This window comes from Callospermophilus lateralis, unplaced genomic scaffold (assembly GCF_048772815.1).
Source record: "Callospermophilus lateralis isolate mCalLat2 unplaced genomic scaffold, mCalLat2.hap1 Scaffold_63, whole genome shotgun sequence".
In the NCBI taxonomy this organism is placed as follows: Eukaryota; Metazoa; Chordata; class Mammalia; order Rodentia; family Sciuridae; genus Callospermophilus; species Callospermophilus lateralis.
Window position 1 is genome coordinate 13758649 of NW_027514713.1, and position 16933 is coordinate 13775581.

At 34.3% G+C, this 16933-nt stretch overlaps 2 pseudogenes; one reads left to right on the forward strand and one right to left on the reverse strand.

Annotated features, from left to right (window-relative positions):
• The first annotated feature begins 2344 nt into the window (after positions 1-2344).
• Positions 2345-3599, forward strand: LOC143389614 (inositol polyphosphate multikinase pseudogene; annotated as a pseudogene).
• A 5963-nt stretch (positions 3600-9562) lies between these two features.
• On the reverse strand, positions 9563-11551 carry LOC143389664 (E3 ubiquitin-protein ligase RNF139 pseudogene; annotated as a pseudogene).
• Positions 11552-16933: the final 5382 nt, after the last annotated feature.

A 16933-nucleotide genomic window follows, 5' to 3' on the forward strand; every position in this document is an offset into this window, starting at 1 on the left:
ATAACAGTGCTACAATCATTACTCTAATAAGATGAACTTAGCCAGGAATTGGGAAATCATACATGCTTGACATCTTTTCTTATAACGAGAGATATGAAATTAGCTAGAAATTGTGAATGCTACTACAACTAACAGTAAGAATGGCTTTCTGGGCCCAGGATCAGGAAAAAAATGGTGTTGGTGCACTTTTGATTGATCTGAGTAAAACAAATATCTCTTCTCTACCTATTATTCTAATCTTCATTGATAAATAACTCTCTCTCACAGAGATGCATAGATTTTAATATTTTTATTGAAGTTGCTTATATAGGTTGAGGCACCATAAAATATTATTTTCCCAAGGTCTTTCATGCCTTACTTGAAGCCTTATCCCAGGATTTTTATTGATTCTATAGTTTCCTCTGTCTTATGGCTCACATATTTGCTTCTCCATTGATGCTACCTCTAACTTGTAGTTATTCATTTTCTATACACCAATCAATGTCACTTAAGTGGAAACATTTTCATAAAGTTCATTTATGATATGCTGTACTCTATGGGTTGCAAACACATATGTTTTTCATCATTAATATTTTGCAAATGATTTAATGAATAAACTTTCTTTATGATTTCTATCTCTCCTCCCCATGGTTCTGTTTTATATCTGTTACTTAGGTCTGAAGAAAACTAAGCAGCACATGTATTATTTTGTGGTTGCTTGGGAAATATTATTGTAATATGAAAGGCTTAAGATATAAAGTCACACTATTCTCCACCTCACTTCTGAACCAATGCAGAGATAAAATAAGACAGATAAACATTTCATCTGCATTACTGGTGACTCTTAAGTAAAATGTTACTAATTATAATCTTAAAATTAGAAAAAATATTGATTCTGTCTCTGGTAACTAACTAACTGTAGACAATCTTTCAACATGGCAGAATGCCTTGGAAACAGGACATGGCATGTCTATTTCCTCAAGGCAAGCTGTCTCCAAAGCATAAGGCTGAGCTGCAACATGCTTAGCACCCTAATCCAACCCATTCTCAGGAAGCTCATGCTTTCCCTTGAAGAAGTTTTGTGGGAGTCAGGAGAGGTGAGGAGTATTACTATATGATGTCCCTCTGAGGGATTTCACAATTTCCATTCAAATAATATCAAAATATTTTGATAGAACACTAAAAACTCAACTAAAATGTACTCAAAAGTGATAAAAATGTACATGCACTGCTTTCTTTTACCACAGCAAATTGATTAAAAAATTTTATAATTTTCGAGGTTTCCCTTTAGGGGAACTTTCATCTGGGATAGAGTGATATTTCTACCATAATTTCTACATTAATGAAGTTTTGAAATGGCATATAATGCTGAAAAACTGTCTAAACCTAATGTAAGAAGAATTTTGCTATGATAAAAGAAGCTCTTAATCAAAAAATTTTGAGGAAAAAGAAAAGTGAAATAATACTTTAAATTTCACTTTCAAAATAAAAATATGGCCATAAAGTATGCAGTAACATGTGTCAGAAAAGAAAAACAGAAATGTGATTGCGACAGGAAAAAGAAGAAATTTTAAATTATAGGTGCCCATTGTCATTCAAAGAGTCCTTCTTTTGACTGATTTATCTAGTATAATCCTATAAATCTTACATCAAAGGTAATGCCTAAATTTTGTAGAGCTACAGGAGGAATTAATCAATACATTATAGGAGATCTTAACAACAAAAAACTTGCAAATATATCTGTGGCCAGTTGTATAAAATTAAATGTCCCAGTAGCCCTAAAATACAGGTAAAATTTGATTAAATCTGCCAAGAGGTTAAAAAAACAAGGACTTCGTCAAAATTATGATTTTTCCCCCTGAACCTCCATGCACCTTCTATCAAAAGCTTGCTAGTGAAAAGAATCATCAACATTGTAAATGTGGTTCAACAAAGAATAATTAAACAGAAAATACATTAAATGATTTTGTTCTCCTGAAAATACTTTTCTTTTCAAGGCAAGCTATTTTTTTTTTTTTTTTTTTTTTTTTTTTTTTTTTTTACCACAAGACTGAGAATTTAGGGAGCGCGAGGCGCCGCTGCCGCCGCTGCTCCGCTCGGTTGCGTCTCCTGGGCAGCGGCGGGACCGGCGGCCGCGGCGGCGGAGGGACTGGAGCTGGGAGCCGCGGTCCGCAGAGTTGGGTAGGGGAGCACCCGCGCCTCCGCGGCGTCATGGGCCCCCTTCCCGGGCCTCAGCGGGCACCAGCCGCGGGAACCCCCAGGCCTCTTCGCGGCGAGCCTGAGCGACCCCCGGGTTCTCAGACACTCGCTCCCTACTCCCTATTTTTTCCTCCTTTCGCCACCGTTACCCCTTGTGCACACGGTTATGGCAACAGAGCCGCCATCCCGCCTCCGGCTCGAGGCGCCTGGCGCCCCAGAGATGCGGACCCCACCGGTGAGCTATGCCGCCCCGGAAGGCGCCCCTCAACCAGCGGGCGGCAGGCTGCGTTTCCTCAACGGCTGCGTGCCCCTGTCGCATCAGGTGGCCGGGCACATGTACGGAAAGGACAAAGTGGGTATACTGCAACACCCAGATGGCACAGTTTTGAAACAGTTACAGCCACCTCCAAGGGGCCCAAGAGAGCTGGAATTTTATAATATGGTTTATGCTGCTGATTGTAGTGATGGTGTTCTTCTAGAGCTTCGAAAATATTTGCCAAAATATTATGGCATCTGGTTACCTCCCACTGCACCAAATGATTTATACCTAAAACTGGAAGATGTGACCCATAAATTTAATAAGCCCTGTATAATGGATGTAAAGATCGGGCGAAAAAGCTATGATCCTTTTGCCTCATCTGAGAAGATTCAGCAACAGGTCAGCAAGTACCCATTAATGGAAGAGATTGGGTTCTTGGTGCTCGGCATGAGGGTTTATCATGTTCATTCTGATAGCTATGAGACACAAAATCAGCACTATGGAAGAAACTTAACAAAAGAAACTATAAAGGATGGAGTCTCCAAGTTTTTTCAAAATGGGTTCTGTCTAAGAAAAGATGCTATTGCTGCCAGTATTCAGAAGATTCAGAAAATTCTGCAGTGGTTTGAAAGCCAGAAGCAGCTTAGCTTTTATGCAAGTTCATTACTATTTGTTTATGAAGGTTCATCTCAGCCAACCACTACAAAATCAAATGACAGAAGTTTGGCAGAAAAGTTTTTGTCCAAAGTACAATTGTCAGACACAGAGTTACTGGAGTACAACAATAACCTTCATGTGTTAAGTTCCATAGCAAATGGAAAAATAGAGGCTTCAGTAGGCAAAAGCTTATCCAAGATGTATGCTCGTCACAGAAAAATGTATTCAAAAAAACATCACAGTCAGACTTCATTGAAAGTTGAAAATATGGAGCAAGACAATGGGTGCAAAATCATGTCACAGGAACATTTAAATGGAAATGTACTTTCCCAAGTGGAAAAAGTTTTCTACCATCTTCCGACTGGTTGCCAAGAGATTGCGGAAGTAGAAGTGCGAATGATAGATTTTGCTCATGTGTTTCCTAGCAACACAATAGATGAGGGATATGTTTATGGTCTAAAGCATTTAATTACTGTACTTCGAAGTATTTTAGACAATTGAATCTTTTGCTGCAGTCTTTTTAAAGGGTGGACTAATCATCTTAAAGAGCAGCAGTCATTATCTCTGCACCTTAATGCTGTGTAAAAACATTATTGTATTGTGAGTCAACATTTTATTTGTCTTTATACTTTTGGTAGAAAGGTTAACTTTTTTATAATCTTACTCAGGAATACTAATTTGTTCATTAGAAAACTATGAAGAATAAAGAAACAGGAATGTTAAGCAGGGAATGTGGTGGTACATGGCCTAAACATATATTTGGCTCAAGCAAAATGCAAACCATTATTCAGTAAGAGTTTATTTAGCTTTCTGTAACCAATGTATCATGAAATTTGTCCACCCAACCTTGAAAATGAGCCATATCTAACCTATGACATAATTAGAACACCTTCAAAATCTAGAAAGCACAGGTTGATATCCTTAGCATTGCTCTGTATGAAGTTATTAAAACTGGAGAAAATTCTACTTCAGAAATAAGTACCATTTAGGTTTTATATTAAAAGTTCAGACCAGCATATCAAAAGGTGCTTCTTAGTGAAATGATTTAGAATTGTTGCATTCCAAAAGCAGGTTTTCCATTTAATTTCCATTTATCTATGTAATACAAAATATTGTACTTCGTGAAATACACAGCGGAAATGGACAAGAACAACAACAACAACAAATATCTTGAAATTAAAGGCACTGATGGTTTTTACCAGGGTCAGAAGAGAGAAATTATTTGCAAGAAACAAAATTTTTTCTTTAAAATTCTTTTATTGCAAGTTCTTTTGTGACAAAAATGGAATCTATATTTACTGCAATGTGAGAAGACATTACATGATATGTAGGTATACATATAATACTTTTTCTCAAACAGAGGCTTCAAAAAGGTGAATGATTGAAATTTTATTTTTCCTCTAAACAATGTTTTAGAGTGTTTTGCTTTTAAAATTCATGTATTTATGGTCCCACTTAGTTAAGCAGTGGTATAAACATTTGTTGCTAAATATAGTGTTTCCTCAGAATTTGGTTAAGCAGTGAAAAACAGCATCTGATCATGTAAGTGTTTTTAAAAATACTGTGTGTAAATTAGTACATTGTATAGGGTTTGGTGCATATCTAAATCTGTGCTTCTGTTTCACTATTATTCGTAACAGCTTTAGATCATATTAAAAGAGAAACTAATTTTATTGGGGAAGAGGCAAAAACAGATTTGTAAATATTACCTTTGTTTACACACACCACCTTTTAAAAAATAACTAGGTATTTTTCATTGAAAACTTGTAAGACTTTAAAATTAAATTTGAAAATAATTTGATGTTAATGTTTTCAAAGCACTTTGTTTCATTAGTAATACATCTAAGTAGTTGAGCAGTTTTATCATATTCCTGGAACACATTTTGAAGTTATGATTTAAGAGCTTTTCCTCCTCTTTTTACCTCAGAATCACAATTTAAACTTTTAAATCCAAGTGCCATTTTTATGTGGTATGGAAGAAATTTTTTTCTTAGCTTCCCAACTCTCACTGAGGGTACTTTGCAAATATCTGAGTCCAAACAAAGTCACCAGATAAATTACTATGAATACTATACTTAGCAGATCTTTTAAACGGGCATAACTTTATATGCATTTTGTTATTTCTATTTAGAATTAGTGTAAAATATTTTTCCTTGGGATGTAATGGTTTTCTGTATTCCCAAGTGGGTATTGGCCATACATTTTTGTGGGAATGAAATTCAAGTCTTAATTAATAAGAAACTTTTTTAATTTTACTTTTTTTTTCTTCAATATGGACTTTTGTTGTTGTTGTTGTTACTTAGATAGTGTTAAGCTCATATAAATGAACACTATGTTGAATCTTCAGAGGATTTTTGTATGGGATTGTGTCAGCCTATGTACATTAAATTTAATAAATTTAAGTATTATCAGATTATTTGCACATTTTAGTTCAATAAAGTCTGAATCAGCTGTTCTAGATTTTCTTTATCTGTATTTGGAAACAGAGTTTTGTAAAGTCAATGTCTTGCCTTCCTGATAAAATAGATCATGTTTTGTTTTAATAAAACAAGAAGTGCTTTTATCTTTGTTTTTCAGGGAAAGGATTAACATTTAATTCTTTTTGTTTACATTTTTATCACTGTTAACCAATGACCATTTTATGTTATTACTTTATAAGTAAGCTTGTATGTAACAGAATAAGTATCTGTTTCTGTAATCTACATGTGACTATTATCTAGTCCTGTCTTAAGATTATGAGGAAGTATGCCACTGTGATCACTATTCAGCAAACATGTTTGAACATGTAAATGTTTAAGAAATAAGAAAATTAATGATATGGTTTGGATTAATAGGATTATTAATTTTTTTCTCCCCTAGGAAGCATAAATAATAATGTTAGTGTATTTCTTATGAAATGCACTCATATAAAGGACTTTTAAGAAATTGTGGATGTGAATACATTTCTTAAATGAAATTTAAATTGTAAAATAGTTTTATAATAAAATATTTACATTAATTGATATTTTAATATGGATGGAAGTTGCATAGATTCAAGTAAATTAAAATCCACCATAAATGATACATATTTTATCTAAATAGTTTTTCAAGAAATAATTATGAAAATGTGTTTATTAAATGGCTCTAACGTGGAGCTTGTGGTATTTCAAATTGGTATTCATGATTCTTTGTTTTATGTGTCTGGAAAGATTGTACTTATTATGCCTCTTTACACTACAATTTGCTACTGTGGGCCTCAAGACTGATATACTGAATTAGAACTTTTAAAGAATTTTGGATTAAGTATAATTTAGTATTTATGATTTCCAAGATATTCTTATCATGTCTGTAAAGTCTCTACCAAATTATAATATTTGAAAAGAAATTAATTTCCATAGTTCTTTGAGTTGTAGTTTTCTTGCTTCAGGAACCTGGAAACACATTTTTAATTTTATTTTTTAAGGATATTGGAATATTATAGGATAAACAAACTAGAACAATGAAATAAATTTATCATGAAATTACAGAAATCGTGTCCACCATTTTAAAGCATTGTCATCTTTTTAGTACCATTTTATCTTAGAGTTTGACATTTAAACTTGATTTGCTTTAAAAATTGTTTACAGTGCTTTGTAATTTTATTCCTTATCCAGTGCCTTTAACCTTGATTTGGTATATTTGTAGCTTCAGTTTTCCTTTCTATTGTATCTTATAATGTCTTTAATAGCCCAGGAGGCATCAATTTCTTCTTAAAAAATTGTCAGTTTGATTATCTGAAGATGTAGTAATTACTCATTAATATTTTGGAAAACAAGTACAGTTTCCTTTGGAGGTCAGGCTTCTTAGTTTATTCAAAAACATCGGATGTATCAGATGAATAACGTGTGCCAAGCATTTGTAATCCCTACACCTAGTATATAGTTTGAACTAATCAGACAGGCCCTAACTATTTTAAGCATCCTGTCTAGGCCAAGTGGTTTAGGAACTCAATTTAAATAGAGATATAGAGAAAAATGCATTTAAATATAACTAGCATTTGAGTTTGTGTAAAGATTAATAAGTACTGAATTAAGGTGAGGCAACTAACCATTACAAAGTTTAGATAATTTTGCAGCTTTGTAAACTTTATTTGACTCTTGAGTTTGGGTAGTAACTATTGATAGTGTAAAAAAGCCTTAATTTTTCAATATTCTTGGTGGTAAAGGTACATTTACTTAGACTGTCCATTTAGAGTAGTGTTTAACATAACATTTCTGTGAAAAAAAAACATTCCATTACATATTCATAAGCACATTAACTGCACATTTTAAAATTGTATTTTACAGTTTAGTACAAGAAATTTTAGGCCTCAATCTTAAATCACTGGTATTTAAAATTTGGCAGTAGGGGCTTGTGGTGGCTCATGCTATGATCCCAGAGACGTTGGAGGCTGTGGATTATGAATTTGAGGCCACCCCAGGCAATATAGGGAGACCTTATCTCAAAAAATTAAAAGAAAATAAAAAGTCTGGGGATATGTAGCTCAGTGGTAGAGCACTCCTGAGTTCAATCCCCAGTACTACAAAAAAAATTTTAAATATGAAATCAACATTTTGACTCAGTGATTTTATTGAAATTTTAAATAGTTCAGGAAAATTGTTAATATTTCAGGAAAATTAGAGTCATCATCATTTTTTGTTAATGTTTTAAATTCTTATTGCTTAATTTGATGGATTCTAGTAAGAGGAAAAGGTACTCATGCAATTAAACAAATTGGCAACTTTCAAGAATTGTTTTTAATGTCATCATTGGGCTTAAATTTTGGCCTGGTGTTCACCTAAAATATATATGAACAGTGTAATTATAAAGTGAAATAATCTTAAGTATGATGTATGATACACCTGCATATAAATGAAAATGGAGTGCACACAGACACTTTACTATGGGAACTGTACTGGAAGATTTATGAAAGCATGTGAAATTGCACCTAAAATTGTGTTATTAGTGACTATAAGCAGCAATGCTAAATTTCTTGTACTTGATGAATGAATGTACTTAGTCACAGTAACTTTGGTTTAAATGTCTAAGTAATGTCTTTAGTTTTCTTTTTTTTCTTTTTTTTTTTAGTGTGTTTGTAATTTGTACTATTGATGGGGGTTATTCTTGGACTGCAGGGGTCATTGTCAATGTGTGATTTGTGTTTTTGTTTTATTGAAGCATCTAATGTGATATACCAATTTTTAAAAGTGATATTTAGATAATTCTAATAACTGTATATTTGACAACCTATTAAAATGTTTTGCATTGGAAAAAAAAAGACTGAGAATTTTAGTGATTGCCTTTTCAGCTTTGCAATCCTAATAGTACCACTGAAATAAATCACTATACATCTGGGTATGATCTGTTGATTCCATTCTAATAATCCCAAGTTTTATATTCTAATGGTAGAATTACAGCATATAAGTCTACAAGAATATTCTAATAAAATGCAACACACCGTGATTGAGCATGAATTATTGGTAATGAGGTCATCCTTCAGTTTTCACTTTTTCTACATAGAATTTTAAAAAGATGCATTATTATATTTAGAAGAAACACAAAAGCTGAGAGCTTCTACATTGGAAAAAGTATATTATCAAATTATAGAATATATTGTCTGATTATTATAATATCACCATGTGATGAAGAGTTTACTTAGATAAAATTCTTAAAAGGCATTTGCAGGCACATTGTTATAATTCTCTCTTTTTTCCCCTAAATAACCCCTGTACAGAAAGGAAGATTAATTCAGTTCCATCATAATACTTATATCTCTTATGCCTGGTCACTTGATATTTTAAACATATCCTGAATTCTGTTCTTTATGTAATTTTTAATTATATATAATTTAACACAGGTTAATATTATCATAGCAAGGTATTGCATGTGAAACCTCTAACTGCATTTTCAAAATTCTCCTTTCTTTTGAATCTAAGCATGATTACTTTGAGAAAACAAATATGAAATAAAGTATTGAGGTTTGCTAAATACAGAGAATTTAGATATAAATCATAATAATAGGTGTTCTTCCTTGCAAAATAAATTTAGAAAATTCTCAGGAGACCTAGCCAATCTTTTGACTTTTTATAGTACAAATTGAAAGAAATATTAATAACTTTTGAACATAAGTAAAACCTATTTTAGACACTAAGTTATATTGTTTTACAAAAATTTTTTTCAGTACATTGAAAATATGTATTAATGATTTTTCTTTTTTTTTCATAAAAACGTGAAAACATTTTATTCTGTGTACAATAATGTACACAAATTGAAATAGGTCACCAAAGAGACCAGAAGTAATTCAAGAGGTATATTTACAGTAGCACATCACAGTAAACGGAAAACCATTCACAGATTCAACATTGATACTGTTTTTGTGCTTGGTTACACACTGAAGTGAAGCATATTACTCCATTTTGGATGAACTGAATTTTAAACAAATACCTCAATGATTAGCAAATGCTATTTTAATCAGTCAGTGTCATCGTTAATAAATTCTTCAGCTGCTGTGCCTGTGTGCTGAATCTCTCCATTTCTTTCTCTTTGAACATTATCATCACAGTCTGCTCAATTCCCTGTCAGATTCAGCACATCTTCCCTTATAGCTTCCTCTGGATTTTCATTTCCATTGGGTGCAGTAAAGCCATTGTTGTTAGAGATATTTGCATTATCCTTGCTATCATCTTTGATGTACACTTTTTGATGGCACATTGGACAAGTATCTTGAGTGTGCAGCCATTTTCGAAGGCAAAGTGCATGGAAATAATGATTACATGGCGTAATACAAGCAAATGTTGTAAACTCATGATAGCAAATTGCACATACATCATCTATTTCTTGCAAGGGGCTCCCTTTTATTTCAGGAAGTGAATTCATTTTCTTCACAGCAATTCTACGATTCATAAATGTCTTCCAGCCATTCTTTGCTTGTAAGTAGATGTTAAAATAGGCATGTAGGCACATCATACAAGCTCGAATTTTACTTCCTGACTAAAACATCATAGTATAAGCCCCATTTCCAAAAATTACTACTCCAAATATAAATTCAATAATATTGCCTGTTGAATGAACATAGTAGACATAATCATCAAGCTTTTCCCAGAGGACATTATAATAGCCATCAATCATGAACAGTGTATAGACAGTGAGAGAAACAATTACTTTTAAGCAGAGTTCCACAGAAAAGGCTGTAACTGCAAACAACCATGTATTTAGTGCATAATGATGCCAATGAACATAACTAAGTAAAAGAGGAAGAATAAGCAGGCAAGCAGAGACAAACAGAAGAGGAAAATGTCTACAAAAAGATGATACATGGGAGGCACCGAGAGACATGAATACAGGGTCTGTCATTCCATGGATGAAATGTAGGACTGTGGTTAATAAAAGGCACATGTTTCTACTTAAGCAAATAAGTCTCTCTTCTGGTCTTAGCCCAGTTAAACCAGTCTGAAGAGCAAAAATAAAAAATAAAACAGGTGCTACAAAGCCAAGCCACCTGTCATCTTCTTCAGTTGATCTAATAAAGGCCAATATTCCAAGTCCCAAATAATGGGCTACTGAGGAAATTACTGCACTCATGCCCAGGACAGTTAGAGTAGAATCACATCCACTAATTATAAGATTCCAAATGAGGTCCCAGAAATCATCCCAAGAAATTAAAAAGGACTCAGTTTCATTTGCCATCCTTAAAATGTACATTAACACTGTAGCCTGAGCTGTAACCCTTTTCAGCCAGAAGACTCGAAGTATATCTGGGAAATGAACCCTCTTCCATGTGTCCTCCATCAATAATTGTAATCCATAAATTCGATACATGTGCCTCACTAAAAGATAAACATATCCTGTGGAATAGTAAAACCACTTAAGTTTCACTGCTAAGCCAAGCACTGTATTTAATATGAGAATCAATGAAGAGGTAAAAACTAAAGTCTCTCTGATATGTAAGGGTAGTTCTGTGATTAAGCCTATTACAGGAACCAAGAGATACAAAATAATTAATTGTGAATAGATGGAATGAATCTGGAGTAGTGTGATGTATCCAATTCCAAATGTTAGCTGTAAAATAATGAGTGCCATCCATAATGAGGGCCCTTTTCAAAGAAGCAGCTCAATTCCAAAAGCTGATGTGTTGTAGGCACCATAGAAGTCAATGTGCAAAGAAGCATAGTAATTCACCAACACTGAAGTTGCAGCTAGTAGAAAGGCTGAGCTGTACATGTAAAACTTGAAAAGTGATTTCTGGGACAAAATAAGAACAATACTGGATACAAATATACCAAGGAGCTGGAGAAAGATCTGGAGCACGATGCAGAACTGGCTTTGGTTGGAATCCTAGTAGGAGTTGAAAATGGCATCCATGATGTAGAGGCAGGGCACTAGGAGCGCCACCTTGAGCACCGCCCAGACCTGCTGATGGGCCATCCACACCTGCTGCTGCGGAGGCCCCACCGCCACCATGAGCCCCTGCCACACAGGTCCCAGGATGGCGGCGAGGCGGGAGACTCTGCCCCCACCCTCCCTCCTCCTGTCCGCCCTCCCTCCTGTCTCTGGCTGGCCCCACCGCCCTCTTGTGTCTCCGGAGCTGTAGCAGGCAGCGGAGGCGGCCACGGCTGAGCTATTAATGATTTTTCTTACTTCTTGTTCTATTATTATTCTTAGTTTTAAATAAACAATAATCTCCTCTCCCTCTTTTGAGACACCAACTAACTTACAGATCGTTATTTCCAACATGAAACGCTTTAGAATTATCTCTTTCATTTCATATCTTTAAATCAACATCCCTACTTGTCAGCAGTTATAGTTTCAAAAAGGTGGGAAAGAAAGGTCTTATGATACCCCACTTCCTCTCTCATCCATTGTTATTATTACCAAAAAAGGGTGGATTTGTTGAAAATCTTGAAAGTCATCTGAATCCTCTCCAAGTTTAACAGTGAGGGCTAAATCTGTAAGAATACTGGCAAATCATAAGAAGGCTACATTACCTACCTCTAACCCCATCTCTCTGACTCATATACCCTTCTCTTTAGATCACCTGCTCTTGTGCCATTTTATAGCAAGCACTTTACCAAAACTCCCTGCCAAAAATGATATGTGGGTTTTTATTTTGTTTCATTTTGTTTTTGTTTTTCGTTATTGTCATTGAGATAGAATATAATATTCAGATTTTTTTTTCTCTTAGTCTTTAGCAATCATGGAATTTATTTTATTTCCTTATGTTAGACAAGTTAAAAAGGTACAGAAAACTTTATTCAAGACTATTACAATAAAAAAAGAAAGTCTGAATTCAATCCTATAGAAACAAAAGAAGGAAACTTTTAAGTACTGCAGTAACCCATCACCTAAAGTACTGGAAGGCATTAAGGGGAGGGATTTATCAATGGGATTAGACACCATTTGTACTTGCTAGTTGCTGCTTCTGTGAGTTAGACTCTTCTCCCATAGTCACAAAACAGACAAAGACATTATCCTTCTTGATGGTCAAATTTTAAAGGAATTATTTCTAGTTCTTTGAGAAAGATATTTCTGAATTTAGGAAAGAAAGAAAGAATCTGGTAGAAGATTTGTATCTGTAATAGTTAATTTGAATTGTCAGCTTGATCAGATTAACAGAAGCTGATTATCAAGAGACATACAAGTATATCAATGAGGGTGTGCCTAGTAATGATCATCATGTGGTATACCCAAGTGAAAAAGAGACCTTCTTTAAGTGTGGGCAGCACCATCCAAGAGGATGATGCTGGATGGAATAAAACATGAAAGAACAAGGAAGCAGCAGCAAATGCAAGCTCGATTCTTCTTGAACAGGTTCTTCATTGCTGCTTTGATTGTCTGAGGATATCAGACTCTCACTTCTTCACTATTCTAAAATGGACTCTGCCAGTGATTCCCCAGAAGCTTTAGGTCTCAAACAAGTGTAGCATCATTGATTCCTCTTGTTCTGAGGGTTTAATCTCTTGGACTTGGCAGCTACTGGTTCTTCCAGTTCTCCAGTCTGCTGATGGCCATTGTGGTCTATCCAGCTTTTGGTCATGTAAGCCATACTATTAAGTCCCCTTTTTATAATTATACTTCCTATTGATTCTGTTCCTCTAGAGAACCCTGATAATACAGTATCTAAAAAGGGCAGAAAAATAATTTCCAATTGCAATTTTCAAAAAGTAAGTGTTCTAAGCAAAGCAAGATCAGGGGCCCCAAAATTTGGAAAAAAATATCTAATTTTAGACAAGCCACAGGGGGAAGTAATATTAGAAGTTGCTGCAGCCATCTTGGACCATGAAATAAAGAATCTATTAATAAATATAAATAAATAAAATAAATAAATTAATAAATATAAATAAATAAATAAATAAATAAAATTAAATATAAATAAATAAAGAATCAATTCTAAGGAGAATTGAGGGTAGAAGGGAGAATCTGGATCCTCAAAGATTTCTTTGAATATTTTTCTAACAATATCTAAAGATATTCTTTTTCAGACATCCCAATAATGTGAATCAGTAAACTTCACTTTGCTTTCAAATATTAACATTTTTTCTTTTGTCACATGAACACAAAAGATACCTAACAATAGCGACTGTTCAATACACAAGCACAGTCTCATATGTGATACTGTTTTATGCCTCTATCAAACTGCAACATCATTGTCTCTGAATAACAGAAAAAAAAGAAAACAGAGACACTCAAAAAATGTTTGATTTCTTGTCTCCCAATCATATTTAAAAGCAACAATGATATGTAAAAACCTAGGTTACAACATGCATGGTGATGCAGGCCTGTAATCAAAACAACTATGAAGGCTGAGGCAGGAGGTTCACAAGTTCAAGGCCAGACTCAGCAACATAACAAGGCCCTAAGCAATTTAGTGAAACCCTGTCTCAGAAATTTAAAAAATTCAAAGGGCTGGAAATATTGGTACCTGATTAAGGAACCCTGAGTTCAATCTCAATCCCTGATACAAAGAAAAATCTAGGTTAGATCAAAAGATATGAAGAGAAATATTGATTCTATCTTTTTATGGTTGATGTATTCTTAACATATGCATCCAGGATGCAATAAAAATAGTGTCATAAATATTTAACCCAAAGCCCTATTAGTTCCCTTTCTGGATTCAATGGCATCTTCTGAGGCATACTGAAGGATAAGATGCCAGCCTATTAAAATGTATTTATACACTATACGACACCACCTATCCCTCACACACAGAGAAATATAAAAGGAAAAAATGTATAAAATCAAACAAGAATTCTTGCAATAGTGACATCCTTCATAAGTGAAACCACTATCAGCTTTTATTAACCTTTGTTCAAAGTTAACTTCTGCATCTAAATTGGAATGGGCATTGTTTTGCTAATTAAAATGTAAAAGGTTTAAAGAATATATCACATATTTAGATAGAACATCATCCTTAAAATGTATGATTAAAATTACCCTATGATCAACAGGAATATGATTTTATTGATTATAATGCAAAATAAATGTTGGTGAGGACAGTACAACTACCAATGGCACTTCTTGTGTCACAGATGAATGACAGAGGCAGAAGGAACATTTTTAGTTTGGGGAATGTCAAAAGGTAAATTATGAAAGTGTCTCTCAACAGAGGAAAATCAGAATCCTCTAGGAGAAATAGGAATAATTTTTAATCAAGTCAAACTGCTTTTAAAGGAAAGAGGTTGTTTTAGTTGTTATAAGATTTAATTGGTGAGTAGTTATTATCATTTTATCATTTTGTTTCCAGTATTGGGCACTGAACCCAGGAACCTTTTATCACTAATCTATATCCCTAGCCCTTTTTATTTTTTATTTTTTGTTTAATTTTGCAATAGTTTTGCTTAGTTGTTGAGGGTCTTGCTAAGATCTTAAGACTGGCATGGAATTTTTAACCCTCCTGCCTGAGCCTCCAGAATTGCTGAGATTGCAGCACCATTAAACTCGTAGCTATTATTATTTTTGTCATTGTATGAATAACTGTATTCATTTGGTTATGAATTAGTGCTTGCAGTTTGCCTTTTTCTTATCATGAGGGACACAGTAACAAACAGAACATATTGAAGTGTCTTTCTGTCCTCACATAACTATATCCTAGCAGAAGTATACAGAAAACAAACAAATAAATATGTTATGTAATGATAAGTGATGTTTCAAAAAATAAAATTAGATAAAATAATAGAGAATGAGAAAGTAATATTTTATTTCGAATTAGGTACTCCACAATGATATCAAGGAAACTCAATGTGAACAAAAACCTAAATATATGAGTGAGTGGAATATGTGAATATCCCTTATAAAATCCAAGACAAGGGAGAATCAAGTGCTGAAAATATGAAAGATGTTTGCATAACAAGAAGATTGATATGACCATAGAAGACTGATCAAAGGAAAGCACCACAGAGAAGCAAGTTGCAGTGGGACTTAGGGCCCTGGTCACCTAGTTCTCTTCTGTGTCCTGTAGATGAAGATTATTGTCTTTATATGGAGGCTGTGCAACATGCTGGGATATGTTAACAAAAATCTGGTCCTTGTCCCCATGACCAATCTAATAATGAGGTTTTGAGAAAAAGGAAAAATAACTTTATTGCTTTGCTAGCAAAGGAGAAATACAGGAGACTCTGTTTCAGAGGCTTTGATTTTGACCATCAATAGAACAGAGAGCTTTTAAAGAGGTGAGTCTAAGGTCACATTCTGGCTGTACCCTCTCAGGGGTCATGAATCACTTGTAGACTTGTGGGAGAGCCATTTCTTAGTCTTCAGGAGCCATCCCCAAATCCAAATTACTTCAGTACTCGTGTGTGTGTACTTAAGGATAGATAACTCTATCTAGGATGGCAGGAAGGGTAATCTTACTTTTCCCAAGGTTATGGAGGGGGATAAGAATGGAAAGAAAAAAAATTAAGTCAATTTTAAAATAAGTCTCAGTGGCGGAATAGCAAGAGTTATGTTAAAAGCATGAAATGGAGTCTATTACAAATCCAAACTCTACTGAGTGATTGACAGGCAATGTAAAGACTACCATCAATTAATAGTCCCATCTGATACAGAAAAAAAAAATAGATTATAGTTTTCTCCCAAATCCCAAATTCTAGTTTTGAAAGGTAATTTTCTGGTGGTTTTCCAGTCTTACTCTGGGAAGCTCTTCTTTCTTATCTTCTGGATTCTTTAAGTTAGTCTGGAGGTAAGAAAATTCAATATAAAAATAACCAGTAGCCCTGCACGGTGGCACAATCCTGTAATCCCAGCAACTCAGGAGGCAGATGCAGGGGGATCATGGGTTCAAAGCAAGCTTCAGTAATTTAGTGAAATGCTAAGCAGCTCAGTGATACCCTGTCTCAGATGGTGGAATGAGATGGACATCATTACCATAGGTACATGTATCACTGCACAAATGGTGCTACACTACATCATGTACAACCAGAGAAATGAAAGGTTGTGCTGCAACTGTTTACAATGAATCAAAATGCATTCTGCTGTCATATAGACCTAATTAAAACTAATTAATTAATTAATTTAAAAATACAAAATAGGGCTGGGGATGTGGCTCCCAGTGGTCAAGTGCATCTGAGTTCTATTCTTGGTACCAATCCCGCCCCCCAAAATAGACAGTGGATTTCTAACTCTAGTAGGTAAGACTCTATTGTCTTCCTAACCTTACTGCCAAATAGAGAAGATCTGTGTCAAAATCTCTAAACTGAGCAGGGATAGAATAGGGAAGAGATTTTGATACTTGCAGAAAATGAGGCAAGGAACTTGCAGTTCCTTGCAAAATCCATGCACCATGATAGCATGCTTAGCATGTAGCTACCTAGAATTTTTGAATGACTACAAGTAAAATAATTAAATTAT